General features: G+C 47.2%; 1 long non-coding RNA gene across 3 annotated transcripts in view; it reads right to left on the bottom strand.

Moving 5' to 3' along the window:
- LOC138297252 (uncharacterized) overlaps nt 1-25,572 on the bottom strand; it is a 205,989-nt gene that overhangs the window by 98,987 nt on the left and 81,430 nt on the right. For all 3 annotated transcript variants that reach the window (XR_011203974.1, XR_011203972.1, XR_011203973.1), the window contains exon 2: nt 11,535-11,576. This is a non-coding gene — a long non-coding RNA (uncharacterized lncRNA). The remainder of the gene's footprint in view (nt 1-11,534; nt 11,577-25,572) is intronic.

Here is a 25,572-nt window from a genome sequence, read left to right as displayed (position 1 = left end):
GTAGCCTTGTACGTCTGCCCACTTGGGCTGCTGCTACTGGCAGTGGTGCTGCTTGCGGCAGTGCAGGTGGCGGTGCAGGTGGCGGTGCTGGCCGCGGTGCAGGTGGCGGTGCTGGCGGTTGTGGTGGTAGCCTCCAGGCCTTCACCTATAGCCTCAGACGGCTGAAGTGCCCTGGCTGGTGTTCTGTGCCTCTTCCTGCCCTTGGCAGATGGTGGTTCCTCCTTGCTTCTGGCAGCTGGAGTCTTTGACTTGGCCTTGCTGGCTGGTTGTGCCTCCTTCTCCTTGCTGGATGCTGTCCCCTTCTTGCCCTTGCCAGGTGGCGGAACCTTCTTGGCCTTGGCAGGTGTTGGTGGCACACTGGCTGGGCTGAGAGGAGCCTCCTTGGAGCCTCTTACAGCTGCGGAAACCACAGTGGATGTGGACTTGGTGGCTGAGGTGCTGGGCTGGGTTCTGGCCACCCTGGCCCGAGGTGAAGGGGGGGGAGGGGTAGGGAAGAAGGGAAGAGGTCAAATTGGCTAGGAAAAGCTTCTTAGGGACATTGGGGTGGGAAGAGGGTGAAGGTTTGGGGGTGGAGGAAGAGGGAGTGCGTGTAGGAGGTGTTAGTCTGCTGTGTTTGGGTGCAGGTGCATGAGCATGAGCTGGATGCTGTTGTGAGGTGGATGGGTGTTGGGTGGGTGTGTGCTTGCGTTTGTGTTCTCTGGGAGGAGGGGTCACAGACACAGTGGGAGAGCACACAGGGGAAGTGTGCATGGATGTGGTTGTGGTGACTGCCAGTGAGGGGCGTGTAGTGATAGGTGTGCTAGCGATGGAGGTAGTGGATGAGGATGTAGTGCATGCAGGTGTGAGTGGAAACGCAACTGGGAGGGAGGTGGATGACGAGGAGGAAGGGGACACAGTGGAGGCAGTGGATGTTGGTGTGTCTGCATGGGGATGGTGCTTGTGTGAGTGCCTGTGAGATGAAGTGTGATGCTTGTGTTTGCCTGAGCCACTTCTGTGTGTTGATTTGGGCGAATGCTGATCTGAAGGTGTGCTTGGGATAGGTTGGGGTTGATGCGATTGGGACTGGGTGGAGGAAGTTGGAGGGGGGAGGCCGGAGACAGGGACAATGGCTGCCATCAGTGCTGAGGCCAGAGCCTGAAATGCTCTCTGTTGGGCCGCCATACCAGAGTGAATGCCCTCCAGGTATGCATTTGTTTGTTGCAAATGCCTTTCGACACCCTGGATGGCATTCAGAATGGTTGACTGCCCAACAGTGAGGGATCTCAGGAGGTCAATAGCCTCCTCACTGAGGGCAGCAGGGCAGACTGGGGCAGGGCCTGAGGTGCCTGGGGCGAAGGAGATGCTCATCCTCCTGGGTGAGCGGGCACGGGAAACACGCTGAGGGGCTGCTGGGAGGGCGGTGCTGTTACGGGGGGAGGTGGCTGTACCTGTTGTTGGGGTGGGCACAGAGGTATCCGCCACCGCCAGGGAGCTTCCATCGGAGGAGGAATCGCTGTCTGTAGTGTCCCCTCCTGTCTCTGTCGTGGTGCTCCTCTCGCCCTCCATCCCACTGGTGCCCTCACCCTCGGTGGATTCGGCCTCCAGGCCCATGTGGGATGCAGCTCCCTTGGTCGCCTGTGCCTCTGCTCTTCTGCCAGATGATGCTAATGCACACAAGGACAGGGTGACAAAACAAGAAGCAGAGGGAGAGAGACAGAGGATACACTTGGTCAATGACAGCAACAACACTACAGTTTGCGTACACAACACACAGGGATCAGCCCTATGCACTAGGCCATGCACTACCAGTTACAAAGCTAGTCACCAGCCCATAAGGTATATTGCCCAACGCCATTGGCTGCACACCTGAAACCAACAGGACCCTGCCCAGTAGTAGATGCCCACTAACTATTGGGGTTGGAGTGCTTCAGAGCCTGCCCACCAAGAGACCTACCCTGCCAGTTCGCCCTGGCCTACGGGCACCCACAGCCCACATCCCCCACCCAGGTAACACCTTAACGTGTGCAAAGTCATGATTCAGAATCTGTACTCACCCCCTTGTGGCTGCTGTGATGCCTTCAAGCGCCCATCCAGCTCCGGATAGGCCACCGCCAGGATGTGGAACATCAGGGGGGTCAGGGTACGGTGGGCACCCCTTCCTCGTTGGGAGGCCAGCCCCAGCTGGGCCTCTGCCATCTTCCTTGCCCAGCGACACAGGTCCTCCCACCGTTTGCGGCAGTGGGTGCTCTGCCAGTCAAAGGCCCCCAGGGTCCGCACCTCCTTGGCGATGGCATGCCAAATACCCTTTTTCTGATGGGCGCTGACCTGCAGGAAAATATGCATAGAAAAAAGGGATTAGTTATACTGTTCGGAGTGTTACACTCATGGCCCACATTATCCTTCCCATCCCCTTACGCACAGACGTTGACCACCAGACATGCAGCACTCTGTCCAGGACCCCTCAGCCCCCCCAACATGAGTCTTACACACACAGCAATCCATACATTCATGGCCCACGCATCATGCTCACAGTGTACTCACCTGTTTGTCTGGAGGACCATAGAGTAAAGTGTACTGGGGTAGGACCCCATCCACCAGTCTCTCCAACTCCTCCGAAGTGAAGGAGGGGTCCCTTTCCCCAGACACTCGAGCCATTGTCGCTTCCAGACACAGGGCAAAGCAGCACTTGTAGTGTGGGTCCTCTCCTGTTGAAGGTCAGGTAGCAACTGAGTGAACAGATAGAAAATGGCAGTCACGTCTGCAGCGGAGGGTACTGTCACCGCTGGCGTACAGAGCCATTGGCTCCTGGAACCCATAGGGCCCAATGATAACCAATGCGAAGTTGCGCAGCAGTCGTCGACCGCTGACCGCAACGGCGTACAACGTCAGTGGAATTACCTCATTTCCACTAGTCTTTCCTCACAGGTCAGGCAGCCGCTATTTGAGGGGGGGAAGGCCATGGCACCTAACTGCATCACAGCAGACATTGGCACATCAACTGACTTTCGTATTCACATACTGTTTCTGTAAAGGGAAAAATGATTTTTTTATTTCAGATATGTGTGAATATGACCCTCTGCTCACCGTTTTCCACCCTAGAGTTCAAACGGTGAGGATGAATAGGAAATGGAGACATCCCCCCATGTACAGACCCCTGGTGGAACTGGCGACAATGGAGGACAGACACATTATCCTTACCTACAGACTTGATAGTGCCACAATCCAAGAACTGTGTGCCCAATTGGAGCCAGACCTGATTTCAGCTATCCGCCATCCCACACGTATCCCCACTCTAGTGCAGTTCCTGTCAGTGCTCTATTTCCTGGCAAGTGGTTCCTTCCAAGCAACAGTGGCAATGCAATCAGGGATGTCTCAGCCAATGTTCTCCAACGTGTTGAGCAGAGTGTTGTCTGCCCTGCTGAAACACATGCACAGCTCCATCGTATTCCCCCAGGTGGAAGATTTGGCCACAGTGAAGGCTGACTTTTATGCCCTGGGACATATCCCCAACATCATTGGTGCCATTGATGGTACACATATAGCATTTGACCCCCCCCCCCCAGAGAAATGAACAAGTGTTCAGGAATAGAAAAAAGCTTTCACTCTCTGAATGTGCAAATGGTGTGTTTGGCGGACCAGTACATCTCCCATGTGAATGCCAAGTATCCTGGCTCTGTGCATGATGCCTTTATCTTGAGGAATAGCAGCTTTCCATATGTGATTTCTCAACTCCAAGGCACCGGGTGTGGCTAATAGGTGAATTAGCCACGGTCCCCACCCAGTTGATGTAGGTATATGGGTGTGGGGTTGTCCCTAAGGGTGAGTGTGTGTTTAACAGGTATCCCTCGATATTTGCAAGTGACTCTGGTTACTCCAACCTCTCATGGCTACTGACCCAGTGAGGAATGTCAGGACAAGGGCAGAGGAATGTTACAATGAGACACATGGGCGAACAAGGAGGATAATTGAGAGAACCTTAGGCCTACTGAAGGCCAGATTCTGGTGCCTCCATCTGACAGGTGGATCCCTGTACTACTCACCGAAGAAGGTGTGTCAGATCATTGTTGCATGTTGCAGGTTGCACAACCTGGCCTTGAGACGCCAGGTGCCTTTTCTGCAGGAGGATGAGCCTGGAGATGGTCTTGTGGCAGTGGTGGAGCCTGTGGACAGTGAGGAAGAGGAGGCAGAGGAAGAAGATGTGGACAAAAGAAGTTCACTCATTCAACAGTACTTCCAGTGACATACAGGTAAGACACTGTAACTTCACTTTCCATTGCAGTTTTGTGTTAGACATTGAACATGGCAGCCTGATTTCCCTATATCTATGGCCACTTACTGTACCCTTTGGCATCTCTAGTTCCAGATCTCTGTGCCCCACTCTGGCTCCTGGTGTGTTTACTGCTGCCCACTACAGGTCATACCTATGTATATATAACTGTACATTTGAATTGCAATGTTTACAGCTTGTTAAACTAATGCATATTTCAATCTTTTGACAGACTCCATACTTGTATTTGTTCCAAGGGTGTTTATTTATGTGTTAATACGTGATGGGGGTATTGCAATGGGCTGGGTTGCTAATGGAGGAAAGTCCATGGTAGAGTCCAGTCTATTTGCATCTCAAGTGCATTGTTCAAGGGGGCATAGGAAAGGGAGCAATGGCAGTACAAGTTGGACAGGGTGACAGAGTGGGACACAAGGGTGACATTCAGGAGAGTCTTATTTCCTGGTGGAGGTCTTGGCAATATTCTCTGGCTTATGCCTGGATCACAGGGACCGTTTGAGGAGTGGTTCTCCTTCTTCAGGGGGTGGGGTGCTGGTGGCCTGTTGGTCCTGGGGCAGGGGCTCCTGTCCACTAGTGCTGGCGGAGGTGGAGGGCTGTTCTTCGGTGTGGCTAATGTCATGGGCCCGTTGTTGTGCCACTGCCTCACTCATGGTGTTGGCCATGTCTGCCAGCACCCCTGCAATGGTGACCAGGGTGGTGTGGATGTCTTTCAGGTCCTCCTTGATCCCCAGGTATTGTCCCTTCTGCAGCCGCTGGGTCTCCTGCAACTTGTATAGTATCTGGCCCATGGTCTCCTGGGAATGGTGGTATGCTCCCTGGATCCCTGCAAGTGCCTCGTGGAGAGTGGGTTCCCTGGGCCTGTCCTCCCCCTGTTACACAGCAGTCATCCCAGCTTCCCTGTGTCCTATGCCTCTGTCCCCTGAACCGTGTGTGCCACTGCCACTGACCCCAGGTCTCTGATTGTCTTGGGTTTGTGGGGTTGCCTGGGGTCCCTGTAGTGGTGGACACACTGCTGATTGATGTGTCCTGGGGACAGAGGGATGGGCCTGCTGGTTGGGTGCTGTGCTGGTGTTTCCTGAGGGGGGAGGCTCTGTGGTGGGTTGGGACTGTGGCTGGGTAACCGACTGTCCAGAGGTCCCTGATGGGCCAGGTTGGTCATCGTGATCCAGGCGTGCAGAGCTGCTTTCATCACTGTGGGCCTCTTCTGTGGGAGGACTGGATGTTTGTGGCACCTCCTCTCCGGTGACGTTGAGTGGGGGTCCTGTGGGGATGTAAATGCAGTGTTATTGTATCTGTGTGTGCCATCTTGTGCATGGATATGTTTCCCTCTATGATTGTTATTAGCAAGGCACGTTTGGGTTGTGTGAGATGTTATTGGTTTGGCTAAGTGATTGTCACTAGTGTGCATGCTGTGGTGATGGGTGTCCATGCAGGTCTGTGAAGGGTGTCCATGCATTGGTGTTGCATGCAGGGCTTGGTATTGGGATGGGTGGGTTGTGATAGCGGGAATATGTGAGGTGCTGGAGCGATGGGGTGAGGGTAGGGGTAGGGGTTTGTGATGACATACAGGTAGGGTGGGGGATATAGTAGTAAAAATTTGACTTAACAGAGTCCCGTCCTCCTGCTACTCCTGCAAGGCCCTCAGGATGCATGCTTACCAAGACTTGCTCCTGCCATGTTGTTAGTTGTCGGGGAGGAGGTGGGGATCCACCGCAAGTCCTTTGTACGGCTACCTGGTGTCTTGCTACCACAGAATGCACCTTCCCCTGTAGGTTGTTCTACCTCTTCCTGGTGTCATCCCTTGTTCTGGGGTGCTGTCCCATGGTGTTGACCCTGTCCACGACTCTCCGCCATAGCGCCATCTTCCTTGCAATGGACGTCTGCTGCACCTGTGATCCGAATAGCTGTGGCTCTACCCGGATGATTTCCTCCACCATGACCCTTAGCTCCTCCTCAGAGAACCTGGGGTGTCTTTGTGGTGCCATGGGTGTAGTGTGAGTGGTATGTGTAAGGGTGTGGGGGAGATGTGTTGGGGTGTGTGTTGTGAGGTGCATGGATAGTGTATGGGTGATGGTATCATGTGGCTCAGATTCAGTGGGTGCTCCTGGCGTGTCTCTCTCTCAGTTGGCAATATTTGTTTTCGTTGTAAGGGGTTGTGGGTTTTGTGGGTGTATGTTTTGTATTGGATTGGGTATGAGTGTGTGGTGTGTGTATGTGTGTCAGGTGTGTATAGTTTGAATTGTCCAATGTGGTGTAGTTTTGTTAGTGTGTGTGTATTCTGAGCGCAGCAGTGTGTACCGCCAATGGTTTACCGAGGTTGAATGACCACCAAGGTGATTCGTGATTCATGATGCTGTGGGCGTATTTCTGTTGGCATAACAGTGTGGGTTTTGGTACCGCCAGTTTATCACTGACCGTTGGGCTGGCGGACTTGTGTGGGTGTCTGTATAGTGGTGGATTTCTCTTTGTGTGTCATAATACCCGTAACAGTATACCGCCGCGGTCACGGTATGTTGGCGGCTGTCAGCACGGCGGTTGGTGGCATTTACCGCTTGGGTTGTAATGAGGGCCTAAGTTTCTATTCACTACTCATCATAAGTTGTACATCAAAGCCAAGCCTGGTCTGCACACTGTCAGTTGTGTTGTGCATCTCTTTGTCTATTTTGTTACCCTCTTTGGTTGCTTTGCGCATTCCTATTGCCCCCTTCTTCACATAATATCAAGCAATGTTGCACAAAAAGGTAAAGATTCCCAAATGTGAGCCAATTCAATTTTCGTGCCTAGGCCTATTTGTGATCCCAACCCGACTTTGTACCAGGGCAAGGAGCCAAATACTTTTCAATTAATATATTTTGCAGCTATATTCTAATCCTCAAATTAACGATACCAACACAAATTGATATGAAGATTAAACTGCGGATATAGACAAGAAATTGCCATCTTAATGACCTATTTCCTACTTACAAATCCAGTGCAGGCAGTTAGTTCCTAATATCACAGGCTTGTGTGGTTACCAGTGAAAGACCATTCCACCTCATTTGTTTTATTGTTGCTATTTAATCGATCAATTTTCCACCTTAGATTGCGTCAATAGATTTGAAACGCAGCAGAAGTAAAACGTGCCAAGCCAGTTGTCTTTTTATTATAGATTATTCACATACTTAGCGCATCATAAATGCAGGCCGTCTTTTTGGCTTTCAGTATGTTTTAATCAAAAATGCCCTGATCTCCAATTTCCTAATCTCGCAGCCAAACAATTTAGGGAATTGCTGTACTCAGTGTCGAACCAAAACATTACAATGTCGTGTTTAGAATTCGAGAAACAAATAAAATTATGCCATTTAGTAAATGCTGTGGGCTCTCTCTCAAACCTTCCATTTCTATCGAGACCTACAGAGGAGTACAATGAGAAATCGGCGAGCAAGTCTACAAATTGTGAAAATCTGAATTTGTTCACTGACAGCCAACTAACTGACAGCCCAGCTGTGAACATAAACTAGACTTTCCCATGCCTCTGCAAAAAAACTGCCAAGACATTACAAGGCTAGATTACAAATAATCATCATCATAACGTACAAAAGACTACGAAGAGCGACTAATCATTCTCTGACTTAAGCAAGGATTACAGGTATTATCTTTAACCTTGCACAGAAGCAGACACGTCCAAGATAGCATCAGGAGGAAGGCATGTCAGTTTAAGGACTTCAGAGTAACTTGAAATATGCCTCAACTGCCTGACCTACTTTTGGAGAAGTACATTGCACCCCTCTCAAATAATTTCTGAGGGCAGACTTCTCTGTATAATGAAGCCTGAATGCTGTGTAGGGAGAAATGCTTCAATGAAATGTTGAGTAAAAATCAGAAAAAATCTCAAAGTTACAAATTTCCTGGGAATGAGAGTGTCATTTATATATTCTTCATACACAGCAACCTCTCAGAAATCGTTTCTTATAGAGGCAATAGGTTAAAATGCATGGCGCAAACAAAGCTTCACTGTAATAATATGAATGCACAGAGTTTAGTACTGTGTTACAACGAGACACGGCTAACATTCAGACAGGGGAAGAATGGAACTTCTCATAGGAACATCAGACTCATTTTACAAACATCAGTATTAAACTGAACATCATGAGATTCTGTTTAATACAGGTCAAATAAACAAACTATCTAAATGATAAATGTGTTGCTATGTAACAGAGACATCATGTGTCAGGCAAACTGGTCTGAGAATTAGCTATCACACAAAGACAGCTGTAATGTTGTCCATCTCCACGTCAGTGGAGGGGTGATCTGATGACACCCATGTGATGTTTCTGAAATAGTTTCAACTACACGCTGCAGCAGCCCCTCAACGCTCCTCGACAGTGGTGGTGCTCGAGCAGCACAGGTCACTATAGCCCGCCAAGCCTATGCTCACCTGTATCTTGCAGGACAGGACTCTTCCACCAGCGTAAAGGCACCTGATCTGTGGCCCTGCACTCAGTTCCAGTTGCCTGCATCCTAGACCGCAAGGCACTGCATGCCACATCAGTCCCCTGGCCTGGGGCCAAAACTAGTTATATCCGTGGGAGGGCCTCACAGGCTGTAGTGACCAGACACCCAGGACAAAGTTACAGTCAGCACCCCTGCAGTATGTGCCTGTAAGCCACCATTACCTCACAGCGACTGGAGGCTACATGAGCCTGACATTCAGTTGGAGCCTGAGCATGTTTCACATCCCCAGTGAGAACAGTGCTGCGAGGGTAGTACTCACTCTGATGGCGAATCCAACAAGGACCAACTATGCAGTCACACAACACTGACACCACGCTGGCATGTCTGTCATCCTTGCCACAGAGTCATTCATCATTGAGGGCTCGCCCTTGTCACAGGCGCCCAATTGTAGGGACTGAGTGGAGTGCAACCAGTTCTTCTTTGAAGGTCAGACATAGCAGTGGAATGACACAGCGCCTTCCTGCTACACCTGGGAGGTAAAGCCACCTAAAAAATATACAAAACCCTCACAAAGGTGAAGCTCAAAATATACGCCACATTCATCACAGTCCTAAATACGTACTTTAGTCCAATGGCGAACAGAGGCTACGAGAGGCTTATTTTTAGACAAGCCCACCAAGAATCAGAAGAGTCGCTCAACATTTTTCATGGTAGATCCAAATAACCTCTGAGCACATGCGGGCACCATGATGCACAAGAGGAGATCAGAAGCCAGATCATTCAAGACTATGCTTTGTCCAAATTGAGACAAGCCATATTTTAAGAGTCAGGAAAATCACTCCAATGCTAGGAAGATCAAAAGAACTATCAAAAGCTCACACATCACATATCAAAGCCATTGTCCACAGGTTAGTCAAGACAGAGCTGTCAACACAGTCCAACCTCAACCCAGAGGACAAGTGGATATTGCAGAAGGCAACCCTACCAACTGGATGACAGTCCTGCTAAAGACCATAAATGCACAGCATGTGGCAAGTAAAAACATTCTGCCAAGGTTTGCAGGTTCACCAAACGCAAACCCTCAAAAGAAACAGTTCACACAGTTACTGAAGCAATGAGTGGACCAGAAGTCATGGATGATGACAACGTCGCTGAGTACACTGTCTTCACTGTAGGATCCACCAGCGCCACACATCGACTACTTCCACAGTGTAAACTCCAGGTAGGCCAACTCACTGCGATTATCGACACCGGAGTCTCCATAGACCTCTTGTCAGTGGACACCTATCATGCACTGTCAAACTGCCAAAGCAATGCTTGCGAAAGCCAGTGTCAGGGTTTTTGCATATGGTCAAACTCAGCTCCTGCCTATGCTTGGAAGTTTCAAGTGATCAGTATCCAATAGAGATGCAAGCATGGATACCACCATCTACATGGCAGCTCGAGGTCATGGCATGCTAGTAGGCGGCCACACCACTGAAATGCTAAACCTCATTTCATTTGCGTTCTATGTGGAAATTGAGGAGCTGTCTAACATGCTGTTGTATTAAAAGGAATTGGCTGGCTGAAGGACAAAGTCATGCGGCTGCACAGCGGCCAATCCATACAGCCAGGGGTGCTATAACAGTGACACATTGCTTTCCACCTCAGACCTAAGGTAGAGGAGATGGAAAATAAGAACACTCTGGGTTCATCAAGAAAGTTATCTGCCCCATGCCATGGGTATCCCCAATAGTAGTAGTGAAAAAACAAAAGCAGCCCAAACAAGTCCGCATCTGCATGGATATGCGCCACCCAAATATCATAACCAAGTGAGAACACCAATTGATTCCCACTGTTGACAACATTATAGGGGGAGCTCAATGGAGCACAATGGTTTTCCAAGGTTGATCTGTGCTCGGGAATCACCAACCGCCACTGCATCCTGATTAAAGGTACTGTGACGGGTCGGACTGTTCCGACCCGCACACAATTACAACTAGTGCTGTTTCTGCTGGTGGTGTCCCGGAAGCAACCCAGAGAGCCGCCCTTCCCATTGGCTCACCGTGGTGCCCGCGGACGTATGGGCCGTAAAAGGGGAGGTCCCAGAGTGTCGAGAAGAGATCATCCAGAGCGGAAACCTCCAGGAAGTGGCAGCCGAGCGGACCAGAAGCACCAGAAAAGACCAAGGAGGAGAGGAATCTACAACGTCCGGAGTTCCTGGGAGAGAAGCTGACTGGATCCAAAAGCCCTCACAGTCCCACAGACGAAGATCGCTGGCCCCGGGAAGCATACGCCTAGGACTCGCCACGCTTCAGGAGAAGCGTGGCCAAGCCAGGTACGGAGTTAGGGACAGGTAGGGAGGGCGGGAAGCGGGAGGAAGAGGGGTACACGGGGAAAATTAAACGAGCACGGACACGAGGTGGGAACCATTATAGAAAGAAGGGGAGGGGAAGGAAAGAAAAGACAACCAAACGGGGAAATACTATGAGCACAAACTAGGTGATTGATCAGAAAAGAAATAGAGGCAGACCCGGCAGGAAGGACCAAATAGAGAGATTAACAACGAAAAGAGCAGAAGACTCAAGAACCTAAGAAGAAAGAACAGAAGAGAAAAGATACAGGAGAAAAGAGAAAGCGGTCTGAAGAAGCACTCAAACAGACAGGGGTAAGAAAAAAACAGAAAACAGTGGAAGAAGTGAAAGACCAGAAAAAACAGGGCTAAGGAAGAGCCAGTGAGAAAAGAAGAGACAAGAGCAGAAGAAAGGAAAAGGGAAAGAGAAAGTAGAGAATTAGACCCTAGAGTGAAAGGAAGAGAGGGAGAAAAGGAAAAGAGAGTGTTTAAACAATCACTTACCGTACCTATTCTTCTTCTGTCCCCACATACTTCCCGAGAGGCCTATGGAGAGGAAAGAAAGAAGAAGACGAGATTAGCACCCAGACGAGAGAAGACATCTGCAACCAACTACCTCAGACATACCCATCAGAAAGTACTCTGTAAAATAACAATAAACCGTACTGATCTATAGACACAATCAGTCTGGTGTACTTTATATCGGCCAGCCTACGACAGGTACATAACCACGTTCTCCACCTACGTGTGCCTCCAGAGCTACTGGAATATCTACTTCAGAATACTGAATGCTGCCAAGGTATTCCAAAATACAATCTAGGAGCTGCTTACTGAGTTGCCAGGAGTCATCAGTGTCAGCTATGACATCCTGATATTCGCCAAGTCCATAAGAGAACCCCACAAGTGCCTGCAAAGGATTCCCCAGAGAATTCAAGACTCAGGGCTCACACTCTACAGAGAGAAGTGTGAATTTCTGAAGCAGCAGATCAGCTTTTTTGGCAACAGCTTCTCAGTAGGTGGAGTGGTTGAAGATTCAGAGAAGGTGAGAGATATCCAGGAGGTACCTGCTCCGACCAACGTGTCTGACGAAAGAAACGTCTTGGGGATGGTGAACTATTGCGGGCAATTGATATCCAACCTCGCAGGTCTCACACCGATCCTCTGAGAGTTCATGAAGGACACTCTTGGGCATGGTGAGTGGTGCACATTGAAGCCTTCCAACAGACAAAAAGAACCCTCTTAGCAGACAGCATTCTGTCATATTCGAATCATTGAAGCTGACCACCATCGCAGTTGATGCAAGTCCAAAAGGGCTAGGAGCTGTCCTTATCCAACCACAGCACTAAGGAGAATGGACCCTTGTGGCATATACCAGTTGTCACTCACTGCCAGGTAATAGAGGTATTTGCAAATTGAAATGGAGGCAATCACCATACACTAAGTATGGAGGCATTTTCATCTATACATCTGTGGCCATCCATTTGCAGTCACCACTGACCAGAAGCCCTCATTTATCTGTTCCAAGGCTCAGCATCAAAACCCTAACCCTGCATAGAAAAGTGGATACTCCAGTTGCAGGAGTATGACTAGTGAGTGCCAACAATCCTTTCCCGACACCCACTTGCCACCACCCAAAAGGAAGCAAAAGACAGAAAGAAGCTCAAAAATATGTTTGGTAGATTATGGCGTGGCAAAGCCACTTCCTCTATCCCTTGATGCTATCCGCACTGTAACAGAAACAGATGAGTGCCTGCAACTGTCCATTGCAGCAATCCAGTCTGGGAGGTGGACCTCACTCAAAGAACACTGATCCCACACAACCTCGGAGGTGGTGAACACTCTAGACTCACTGTTCAATGTATGTTTTAAACTCATGACCAACACAAGTGGGTGTTTGTTTCAAGGACCCTCTCTGGTGATCCTCACCAACCTGACAGAGCAGGCCAGACAGCTCACCCATCATGGTCACTAAGGCATGGTGAATACTAGAGCTTGTTCAAGACAAAGAACTGGTTCCCACAAATCGATGAAATGGTGAACCATGAGATCCTGTCAGTGATACCAAGTCTGAGGCCCTCCAGAAGCACCAGCCCCAGCCCCAGTACTCACCAAACCTGGCACTCAGCGGCCCTGGGAGTGTGCCAGCCTGGACCTCAGGTGCCTTCCCAACAGGCTCTACACCTTTGTCTTCATGGACAACTATACCAAGTACCTAGAGATAGAACTGGGAGGGTCTCAAGCTGCCACTGAAGTCACCCCCAAGATAGAGAAAATGATAACCACCCTTGGCCTCATGAAAGAACTCAAAACGGATAATGAACCACCATTTCAGAGCAAAGAGTTTGGGGAATACCTTCAGTCTTGGTGCATCCACCACCGCAAAATTACTCCACGCTGGCTCCAAGCCTAAAGAGAGGTTAAACATTTCATGGACACCCTTAACAAAGTAATACATATGGCCCATAACAATCAGCAGCCAATGGAACGAGTGATCTATGCAGTCCCCAGGGAATATTGATGTACTCCCATTCCACCACAAGGCAAGCATCCGGAAATGCTAGCATGGAGTGTGTTGCTACCAACACAATCTCACATTTCCTGGAATAGACTCAGTGCCCCATCAATGATGCAAGAACTTTTCAAAGGAGAAAAAGCACCAATCACCAAGTGAGTACCATTTGAAGAGCTTGCCAGTCCAGCATTTACCCTGGTGACACAGTGTTCATGAAAGACTTGCATTGAGGAAGCAAATTTAGACTGTCATTCAATCACCATCCCTGCATTGTCACATGATGAAGAGGCAACATGATCACCACTAGGCAACACGATGAGGAAATCACCCAAAACGTATTGTTTTTCTAGCCAGCTAGAGAAGACCTTAATGACACATGCACACACCACATGTCTATCTGCCCTGTGCCCAAGGATGACGCACCCATATGCTCTCACTGCCCAATGCACCAGCCTAAGGACCCTGGCCTAGCAGAAACATCCCGAGTGGCCTCCAGTTGGCCCCTGACGACGGTCAAACACCTGTCTCATCTCCATAAGGCTTTGGAGCCCGGGGTCATCACATAAGATATTGCCTGCGAAGCAATCCAGCACCATCCAATCACTGAAAAAACTGTCTAGTCTGAAAACCCAGTCTGGGCTGAAAAATATGAGTATAAGGCATTTACACTTGTGAAGTATTGGGTTTTGTGATGTTTTCTTTAAATAAAGTTGTGAAGAAATGTAGGGCCAGATGTATCAAGCTCCCGGTTTGCATTTATTAAATAGCAAATTTTAAGAAATCACTATTTAAGAAATGCAAAATGGGATGTTTGAAAATTGCGAGTTGGTAATAGCGATTTCTTAAAATTTGCAATAGCTATTACCGAATCGCAATTAGGGAATGGGACTCCATTCATCCCTAGGGGCCTGTAGGCCCATAGGGGCAAATGGTTTTGCATTACCTAATTTGCGAATTCCAGTTAGGAATTCACAAAGTAGGTAATGCAAACCCCAGGGTACTGGGGGCTTTAGGCCCCCTTTGATGCACCCCAAAAACATATTTGCGGACATGTGAAGCGCACACGTGCCCTCGGGGTATGTGTGCGCTACATGTCATTTTTAAAAATGATTTATAATGCATTTTTTTAAATTGCACATGCTTACCACCAAATTGGATTTGGTAGTAATTGCATTTCTTAAATGCCCAATTTGCATTTAGGAAATGCTTGATACATGTGCTTTGGAAATCGCAGATAGGAATTCCCTGTTTGCGATTTCCTATTTAGAGAATCGCAATTTGCGATTCTCTAAATGGGGGCGCAATTTAAAGGAGTTGCTATTTTTGCAATTCCTTAAAATTGCACAGCGAGTGCCTTTCATACATCTTGAAAGGCATTTTTGCATTCGCAAACGGTGGAATTTTGCGATTCGCACCGTTTGCGAATGCAAAAAAGATTGATACATCTGGTCCGTAGTGTTGTCCATCTCCATGTCAGCAGAGGAGTGATCTGATGATACATCCACTGATGTTCCCCAAATAGTTTTGCCTATGCACAGTGCACAGCAACAAATAAAAGGCATTCGGTGTAGCTGTTCAGCAGTGAAGTGGCAGACACTGAGTTACTTTCACTCTGTCACTGTGTGGTTACTCATGTGGCACGCGCTCCACATGCGAGTAGGCCCGCATATTCCAGGGTCACTGTTAGCCGAGAACCCCAGCACTACAACAACCTATTCTAAAGCACAGTCTTTGCTGAGCGTTGTGGTGCTGTGGTATGCATAAAGTGAAAATGTATGTGATAAGTCCACGTCATCCTAAAGAGTTTTCACTCAGTTGGCCACAGACCTAGAGCTAGCCAAGGTGTTGTGTGGAGCCTCAGCGTTCACGGACCACAACATCATACTTCATCCCGTATCAACATGTTCCAGATGTGCTCGCAGCTTGAGTTGGTCACCAACATATGTAATTGTGGTGGTGTGGGCCTACGCGGGAGCTATGAGCCAAGGATCTGAATGCAATGATCCATTGAGCCTTCGGGGCTCGTCTGCAGTGCAGCCATCAAGTCAGTCTACTACTGATGGTCGTGCATGTGCACTGGCTGCTCACAAGAGATATTGTGAAGAACTACTATGGCAACGGTTGGCTTGAGCAAGTGTGCCCGTCTAGGTACGATCATGGCAGTCCTTCTGTAAGTAACTTGTGTGAGTACTATAGCAATGCGCAGTCAAGCACAACCAATTCACATTTATAAAAAACAAACAGATTATAAACTCATTTAACACTCCTGTAAATTTAAAATAAATACATAAGATAGTAAACCTATCAATCAATTGATCAGAAACAGACACCGCTGCTTTGCTCTCGGATATGAAAGCACAATATAGTAATAATAGACTTTTCAATACCTTTGCCTATTATCCAGTCAGTGCAGTTTTCTTCATGTACCTACTTTATTAAGTTTTTGGTTTTATTTAATTGATTTTACATTATATATGTTTACAGAAGGAACGCCCTATAATGTTGTCAATGCCAACGGTTGCATGATATCACTATTTGAGTTATGATCAAGATGCAAATTGGTTCTCATGCCTCAGAAATTTGGAAATGTTACAGTTCTTTTACAAATGCATTATGAGAAAGGCAATCTGTCCAAGATATCAACAGAAAGTGGTTCCTTCAGAAACATTTGTACAAAAAATCTTTGGAGTAGAGCTTGGCAATAACTTAGGGCCTGATTTATAGTTTGGCTATGGGTTACTCCATCACAAACAGGACAGATATCCCATCTCCCGTTTTAGGATCCCATGATAACCTATAAATATCGTAATATATTGGACAAGATATCCGTCACGTTTGTGATTGAGTAACCTGTCCCCAAACTGTAAATCCTGCCCTTAATGTCTGGACGCAAGTCATCAAGCTTTCAGTAGTTATGCACTTTGAAACATATGTTTATAAATCATCACTAAAGGCCACACAATATAGAGTACTGTTAAAGTAAAAGTTAAATTGCGAGCAATTTTTATGAAGATCAAAACACAGTAAAGAGTTTCTTTGGGACAAGTTGCTACAGAAATTCATGAGGTGATAGTGCAGTGCTCATGTGTACAAAATATGGGAGATATACTGTTCATTCACATGTGAAAAAAGAAAGTGGATTGAATTTTGATTAAGTTCACTGAGCTGGAGCTAGAGTTCAGTCAGATTGCTGTTATCCTAATCATCAAGGAAGAGGGATAACTTGGCCAAAACTAATGTTGTTGATGTTATGACCACTTTCGGGCTATTTGGTATGGCCTTCATGACGATGAAGGCCACGGAGAGTCACATTTGCAATCCTGAAACAATGGTGGGGAGCTGTCAAGCTAACTGTAGAAGCTGGCACAGAATGTATTTAAAAATCTATTTAGAAACGTTGTCCCTGGAAGGAAGGAGCTAAACCTCCATTAACATTGAAAACTTTTAGTACATTATCTGGGGACAATGTATAAGTCATATAGATCACTGCGTGCTGCTGGTGGTGATACACCTGGTCTTAAAGCGATTCAGTTTGAGTCATAGCAATCTGAAGGTATTTTATTATAAGAAAATAATTACTGTAGTACTGAGAATTGCTTAATGGCATTTCCACAACACTTACTACCCCTATATGGGGTGCTGAGGCACTCATCTACTTGGGTAGACTGCTACACTATGTTGACATGTGGTTGGAAGTATATCATCTTTGCTTTGAGCATACATGTGCAGTGTTTCCATTCCATGTGTGAGATGTGTTTTTTGTGATATAGTATACAGCACGATAAATGAGGAAGTGTGAGAAATAGACACATTTTTTAATAGTTTGTGGTATGGTAGCAGCTCTCACTCGCTCTGCATGTCCCTTAATTATCTTGGTAATTTTTCTTTATGTTGTCTCTCTGATTTCCTGTGCTGGCTGTGGCATGAGATCATCCATTCTGTGATGTAATGGATCTGGCTGAAATTACAGGTGTGGAGAAGGAAAGTGGGAATCAGAGATCTGTCCAAATAGACTTGACTGGCATTATGAAATGTCAATTAAGGACATTTGCCTTGATGCATAGTGTTATAATTAACTATATATTATTATAAGATTTTGGTACTCAGAGTGTGTGGCCATTCGGGACCAGCAGGGTGGACTATGCTAGAGTTCACTTGTGGTCAGCAATGCATGTTATGCTGGAAACAAAGGAGGCTTCCTCTACTGAGCTCTTAGAAATATGCAGTAAGTGTAGTACACTAATGTTGATGAACACACTCAGTGCGGTTGATCTTGGGTGTCTTGAATTTAAACCCGACTCTCTAGCCATATTTGAAGCTCTCATAAAATAGCAGTGAAAATTGGGTAGTTGGTTGAGAGGTGAAACCCTACTCTAGCAACAGCCACAGTCCTTGTGAGGTGAACCCTAAAAAGTCACTAAATAATCCTGGATTTAAACCCTCTGGTAGCTTGGCGTAAAAGTAGGCAGGCTGTGTAAACTATTTTTTGCAGCACTTAAACAGTAATAAAGTAAACACAACACACAAAAAAACCACACCAATTCAGTAAAATAGAGTGCATGTTAATAAATTATGTGAGACCAAAATGACAAAAATCAAATCAGTATAATGAGAGATATGCAATGTTATAGACTTAGACAGAAGTAGCACCAAAAGCACAAAGTTTCCACTGTGGTTATCTGGTTGCCTCAGATACAGGAATCATATTAGGCCCTCTGAACTGAACATTTTATCTTATGTCCTTGATGTGAAGTGTTGCGTCATGCTGCGTCAGTTCCAAAGAGCAGCTGCGAGGGCTGTGATGAGAGGTCCTGTGTTGAGTTGCATCTCGCTGTGTTGGTTCTGATGAGGAGCTGTAAGGGCTGAGATGAAAGGTCATGTGGCAAGTTGCATTACACTGTGTCAGTTCTAATGACAAACTGCGAGGCGCTGCAATGCGGGGTCCTGCATTGCGCTGCCTTGAGTTGTGTGGAGCTGCGTAGGGTCTAAAAAAACCCGCACTTGGACCAGGAGGAGTACACTCTGATATCCGACAATGGCCCAGATCTGAAGGGCACCCTTTGGGGTTCAGGACTCACTCCAGCAAAGGCCAACAGCAGGGCACATGCAGGACTGGTTGACCCTGGGCAGCTAGACAGATGCAGGACAGGTCTCTGTAGCTTGTTATGTCCCTGTAGCTCAGAGCAGGAAACCAATCAGCTAGCCCTTGGAGTCACTCAGGTGATTCTAGAAGCATATCCAGACTTCCTTTCTCAGGCAGCAAGGCAGTCTTTATTGCAGTAGGGCAGCAGGACAGTCCTTCCAGCAGAAGGGCAGCAGAGCATTCTGATTCTTCCACAGCTCCAGAAGTGATCTGAAGCGTAAGTCTGATGGTCCTACATTTATATCTGGTGCTAGTTTTGAAATGGAAGAAGCTTCTGGAGTTTTCCCCAACAGAGGTGTTTGAGATATCCTACCTTCTTGCCCTCGTCCCAGCCCGTCTGCAGTCACAACAGACCAGTGAGAAGTTCTTTGCGTGTCAGCTGAGACATTGTCTTTGAAGTCCAAGAAGAGAGTATGATCGCTCTTCACAGTCATTTAGAATGTATACATTTATTACAGCAGTCATTCCTTTTGCAAAGAAGATATTAAGATGATACACAGCACAAGGCCTTAGGAATGATCATAAGAAGGCATTAGAGACTGAAAAGATCAGGAGGATGAAAGGGATTATACTGATTCATATGAAGCCTGTGACACACAAGGGAATTGTGTGCCAATATAAGCAATAAGGGTAACAGAGAAGTGAGACTCCTGCAGAGCAATATCACTATTGTTCTTTGGAAGTCCCACAATAAGGGACTGTATGCAAGCAATCAGCTTTATGTGGACTCATCGAAAGAAAATGGTGGTTTACAATTGCTGACATGCAATTACAGTCAGCTTTAAACAGGGTATTCAGAGAAGCTAAATTGATGGAGCTGCAGGCTTGGATGGGTTGTTAAAACACAGTTTTGATTTTTGCACTCAACACTTCATTCCATTATCATATGGACAGCCAGATGTGGGCCAAGTGCTACCTGTGCCAAAGGACTCAAGATATACCCCAGATGCGGGTCCAGTGCTCACTATACAATAGGATTTGATATATTATTGATGAGAAATAAGTTAGCCAAAACAATTCTGGCTTTGCTTGTGTTTCCTTTTGAAGAGGATCTTGTCCAGCAGTCTGGGTTGGACTCTGTTAATAGAAGTGGAATCAAGATTTTTGTGCATAAGGCTGGTCTCTGTCCAGAGTGGTATAGTGGGAGAACAATGATGTCTGAAATGTGGCCTCAGTGATCACCAGTGACTGAGATTAACACAAACATGTCTTTCATCACCTTGATTTGTTGCAGCTACCATGCCCTAGCCATTATTAAAGGTTCAATGAGACAGAAAGAAATGTTTGTTGTAGCAGGTCATAGAATATTAGGCTGTTGATTGAGGGCCTATATGCTTCCACCATTGCCTCCTCAATGCGAGGGTCTGTGAAATATAGAAAATATGTTGTAAGTATGATAGCATCATTGGAGGGCAGATATAGTGCTTGACATCTGCTTAGATGCATGGAAGTCTTGCTGCACCCAAACTAAACTGATATATGTAAATAAATAAATCAGCTAAGCCATTTTAAGTTTGTTAATAGATTATACGCTCCCCACAATACTTACTTAGAATTGATTCAGAAAAGCTGCACAATGCTCTAGATTTCTATATGACTCTACTGGGTTTTATCACTTCACCTGGGAATGCCCACAAATCTGAATTTACTTGCAATAAGTATTCTACGCATAGATGCAGTTTTCTTCCCCACTGATAGCACTGGTAGGTTACACAAAACAAATTCCATAAACAGGTAGATGACTAATGGAAGCACTAGTGTTACTGGGAAAAAATACAGTCTTGTGGTTGGATGAGAGCCCCACCCCAAAGTTAAGGATTGACTGAAAGGTGGTGCCCAGTCAGGAGGAAGAGCTGGGAATTAGACAGACCTGCAGAGCCCCCAATCTGGCTCATGTGACACTTGAGAGCCCTTTTAAACCTATTTTATGTTGCAGGTAAATATTATTAATGATGCCTAGAGTTGCCTGCCTATATAAATAGACAATAATGTTATTACTCACCTACATAACTATTCTGTTATTTTTCTGATTGTCCTTTGTGCTCCAATGTGATAATAAACTGTGATTTTTTTGCTATGATACTACTGAATCTGCTTCCTTTTGTAATTGTTGGAAATGGCCCTCTCTACAGGGACAAGGCCACATTTTTTGCCTCCCTCCTTCTCCTTTTTGTTGTATTTCTGCTTGTTGACCATAGGACACTGTGTACTATACCACTGCTAACCAGTGCTAAAGTGCTTGTGCTCTCTCCCTAAACATGGCTTGATTGGCATATACCTCATTGGTATATTTAATTTCCATTTTAAGTCCCTTGTAGAGTGGTATACTATATGCCCAGGGCTTGTAAATTAAATGCTACCAGTGGGCCTGAAGCACTTATTGAGCCACCCATTTAAGTAGCACTTTGAAACACGTCCCAGGCCTGCCATTGCAGCATGGAAGCAGTGTCCCTCTGCCATATTGACTTGGCATTTAGAACACATTTCCAAGCATTAAGCACCCCTTTCTTTACATATAAGTCACCCCTAAGGTAGGCCCTACGCAGGCCATAGGGCATGTACTGTATTGTTAAAAGGTAGGAAATGTTATTTTTAGTTTTACATGTACTAATAGTGAAAAACACTCTCACATTTTCACTACTGTGAGATGGCCTACCCTTCCCATAGAATCACACTGGGGATTCCTTATTATATTTAATAAGCTGCAGTTCCTAAACCAGAGGTGGTAGATACCTCATGTTTTGTATCTATGAACTTGTAACGATAAATCCTCTTTAATGGTTAAATCAGATTTATCATTACAAGTTTGTAAATGCAACTTTTAGAAGGTTGGCATTTTCTTTCCCTTAGCCCTTTGTGTCTGTAGCCTGTCTTAGGTCATGTGACTGGGTGTAACTGACAATTAGGAATTTGTAAATTCCTCTCAGACAGTGACACAATAGTGGGATTAGCAGAGCCTGAATGTGCCATTAAATGACCTGATGGGGGGCAGAGCTAAGCACAGTCCCACTTTCATCTGAATAGATTGGGCTCTGCCACCACACACTAGGCTTAACAACCCTGTATTGTCAGTGCAGCCAACTAGGAGCCAGGGCAAGGGAGGAAGGAAACTCCCAGAACTTCAAAGAATCCTTCTGGAAACTTCTCCCAATTTCTAGGAGCAGGGAACCCGGGTATAAAAATAGGGCTCTCAGACCCACTCTTCAGTTCACTACTGGGCCTGCGGAAGGACTCTCAGAGGACTGCTTGCTGCTATGATCTGCTGTGCACTCTACCAGCCAGCTGCTGAACCTGGACAGACTGCTTTGCTTCCTGGATGCTGCTTTGAACTTTCAGAGGCCAGCCCTGCTATGGAGCTCTGCATCTTCACTACCACCCAGGATTTCAGAAGTGACTCCAATGGCTAGTTTAGCTTCAGAGCCACAGGGACGTAACAGGTTCCCACCATCTTGAACCCGCACCTAGACCCAGCCTGAGTGAGACTTGAATCCCCAAGAGGTCTCCATCTACTCCTGGGCCTTTGGTTGTGGTGCTAAAGGTGCCCAGGTGCCCATTTCCCAAAACTAAGGACTTGATATTTTAAAACTTATACTTTAAAAAATCATAACTCTGGTTCTTCTAACTAAATTTACATGGTCTTTGTGGCAAATCATTTATTAAAATATTCTCTATTTCTCTAATTTGGTTTGGGATTTTTATTATTTTCACTGTATTGTTCTCTCTGTACTGCATAAATACTAATCACATAGGCCCTCATTACAACATTGGCAGTAAATCCCGCTTACCGCCGTGCAGAAGACCATCAACACACCGCTGCGGCAGCAGAAATCTGCTACAGCTATTACGACCCACAGGCCGGAATCCACCAAAATCCAGACACCCACACAAGTCCGCCACACCAAAGGTCAGTGATGAACAAAACCGACACCGTCACGCAAACTGGAATACGCCCACACTATCACGACCCATGAATACACGCGGCGGTCCTTCAACCGCGGTATTCCATTGGCGGTACACACCACTGCGCTCAAAATACACACACATTTACAAAACACAACCACATTGGACAATTCAAAAAAAGAACACCTGATACACATACACACACCACTCCCACACACCCAATACAATATAACACACACACCCACATCACCGACAAAACCCTACGACAAAAATTGAGAACGAAGCACACAGAGAGACACCACCATCAACAAACTAGCATCCACAGGCACACAACACCATCACTCACACAACATCCACGCACCTCACACAACACACACAAACACATCCCCTCACACATCACAACACACACTACCTCACACATCACCCACACCACACCATGGCACCGCAAAGACACCCCAGGTTCTCTGAGGAGGAGCTCAGGGTCATGGTGGAGGAAATCGTCCAGGTAGAGCCACAGCTATTCGGATCACAGGTGCAGCACACCTTCATAGCTAGGAAGATGGAGCTATGGTGCAGAATCATAGACAGGGTCAACGCAGTGGGACAGCATCCAAGAACTAGGAATGACATCAGGAAGAGGTGGAACGACCTACAGGGGAAGGTGCGTTCCGTGGTCTTAAGACACCAGATTGCAGTTCAGAGGACTGGCGGCAGACCCCCACCACCTCCCCCACAACTAACAACATGGGAGGAGCAGGTATTGCTTATACTGCATCCTGAGGGCCTCGCTGGAATAGCAGGAGTAATGGACTCTGGTAAGTCAAATCTTAACTATTAAATCCCCCACCCTACCTGCATGCTATCACATACCCCACCCTCACCCTCACCCCATCACTCCAATACCTCACATATGTCCCACTATCACAACCCACACATCCCAACACCAAGGCCTGCATGCAACACCAAAGCATGGACACCCATCACCTAAGCATGTCCACTTCAGATACCCACACATATCCCCAAACCAAATATCAAACAAGGTCCTAGACAAGAATGTAAGCACTGGGGTACAGGGTCACCCACCCATTGCACACGATGGCACACACAGATGCAATAATCATGCCTTTACACCCCTGCAGGACCAGGTTCCAGACATGTCCACTCCCCCCATAGAAGAGGCCCACAGTGATGACAGCAGCTCTGTCCAACTGGATCTAGATGACCAGTCCGGCCCATCTGGGACCTCAGGACAGTCGGTTCCCCACACACTGGCACATGCCACCACAGAGCCCCCCCCCTCACCCCACCACAGAGCCTCCCACCTAGTGGCCCCATACCTCTGTCCCCAGGACACATCAAGCAACAGTGTGTCCACCACTACAGGGAACCCAGGCAAACCCACCAACCCAAGAACATCAGGGACCTGGGGGCAGTGGCAGTGGGCACACGGTTCAGGGGACAGAGGAACAGGGGAACTGGGAGGACTGCTGTGTGACAGGGGGAGGACAGGCCCAGGGAATCCACTCCCCACGAGGCCCTCTCCAACATCATGGGAGCGTACCATCATTCCCAGGAGACGATGGCAACGGTACTGGCCAAGTTTAAGGAGACCCAGCGGCTGCAGGAGGAACAGTATTTGGGGATCAGGGAGGAACTCAAGTCCATCAACACCACCAAGGACCTTGTGAACACCAGGAGGGACACTGTGGCACAACAAGGTGCCCCTGACACTAGCTTTGAAGATGAACAGCCCACCACCTCCACCGGCGCTAGTGGACAGGAGGCACCGCCACAGGACCACGACACCAGCACCCCACCCCCTGCAGATGGAGAACCACCCCGCAAATGGTCCCTGAGATCCAGGACAAAGACAGACAACAATACCAAGACCCCCACCAAGAAATGAGACCACCCTTAATGTCATCCTTCTGTCCCACTTAGTCACCCTGTCCATCCTTAAACTGCCCTAGCTCCACTTCCTATGCCCCATTGGACAATGCACCTGTGAGACAAAGAACTGGACTCTGTCATGGACATTCCTCCACCATCACCCCTGACCATTTTAAAACCCCCTCCACTATTTTGCACTTAAATAAACACCCTTGAATCACAAAACAATCTGGAGTCAGTCTGTGCTTTCACAAATGTGTATTTGCTATAACTAAGGAAAATAGCAATTTCCATTGTATTGTCAACTATGTCACACAGCTCTAGTCCATGAGGTAATATAGCAGAAGTCACACAGTGGGACCCACATGTGTGAAATGGAAATGCAAAGGTACAAGTCAGGGTCCATACACTGGGTGAAAGTGACAGACATATGATAGGTCTAACAATTGTATGAGATGTAGGAGGCAGTGATATCTTCTTACCTGTGTCTCACTAGAAGTATTGCTGGATAACGTTGTTTCTGATGTTGATATCCTCTTCTTCACTGTCCACAGGCTCCACAGCTGCTACAAAACATCCTTCTGGACCATCCTCCTGCAGAAAAGGCACTTGTTGTCGCAAAGCCAGGTTGTGCAGCATACAGCAGGCCACGATGATCTGGCACACCTTCTTTGGTGAGTAGCAGAGAGAACCACCAGTCATATGAAGGCACCGGAATCTGGCCTTCAGGAGGCCGAAAGTCCTTTCAATCACTCTCATAGTTCGCTCATGGGCCTCATTGTAGCGTTCCTCTGCCCTTGTCCTGGGATTCCTAACTGGGGTCAGTAGACATGACAGGTTGGGGTAACCAGATTCACCTGCAAATGTCGAGGGACAACTTTTAGACACACACTAACCCTTAGGGACAACCCCAGACCCAGACAATCATTCACACGGTATAGGGTCATTGTCCTCACCTATTAGCCACACACAGTGCCTCTGGAGTTGCCCCATCACATAAGGGATGCTGCTATTCCTCAAAATGTAAGTGTCATGCACTGAGCCTGGAAACTTGGCATTCACATGGGAGATGTACTGGTCGGCCAAACACACCATCT

Source organism: Pleurodeles waltl, chromosome 5 (genome assembly GCF_031143425.1).
Source record: "Pleurodeles waltl isolate 20211129_DDA chromosome 5, aPleWal1.hap1.20221129, whole genome shotgun sequence".
Classification (NCBI taxonomy): Eukaryota; Metazoa; Chordata; class Amphibia; order Caudata; family Salamandridae; genus Pleurodeles; species Pleurodeles waltl.
The sequence above is the reverse complement of the archived record's forward strand: the minus strand, read 5'-3'. Positions and strand labels throughout refer to the sequence as shown.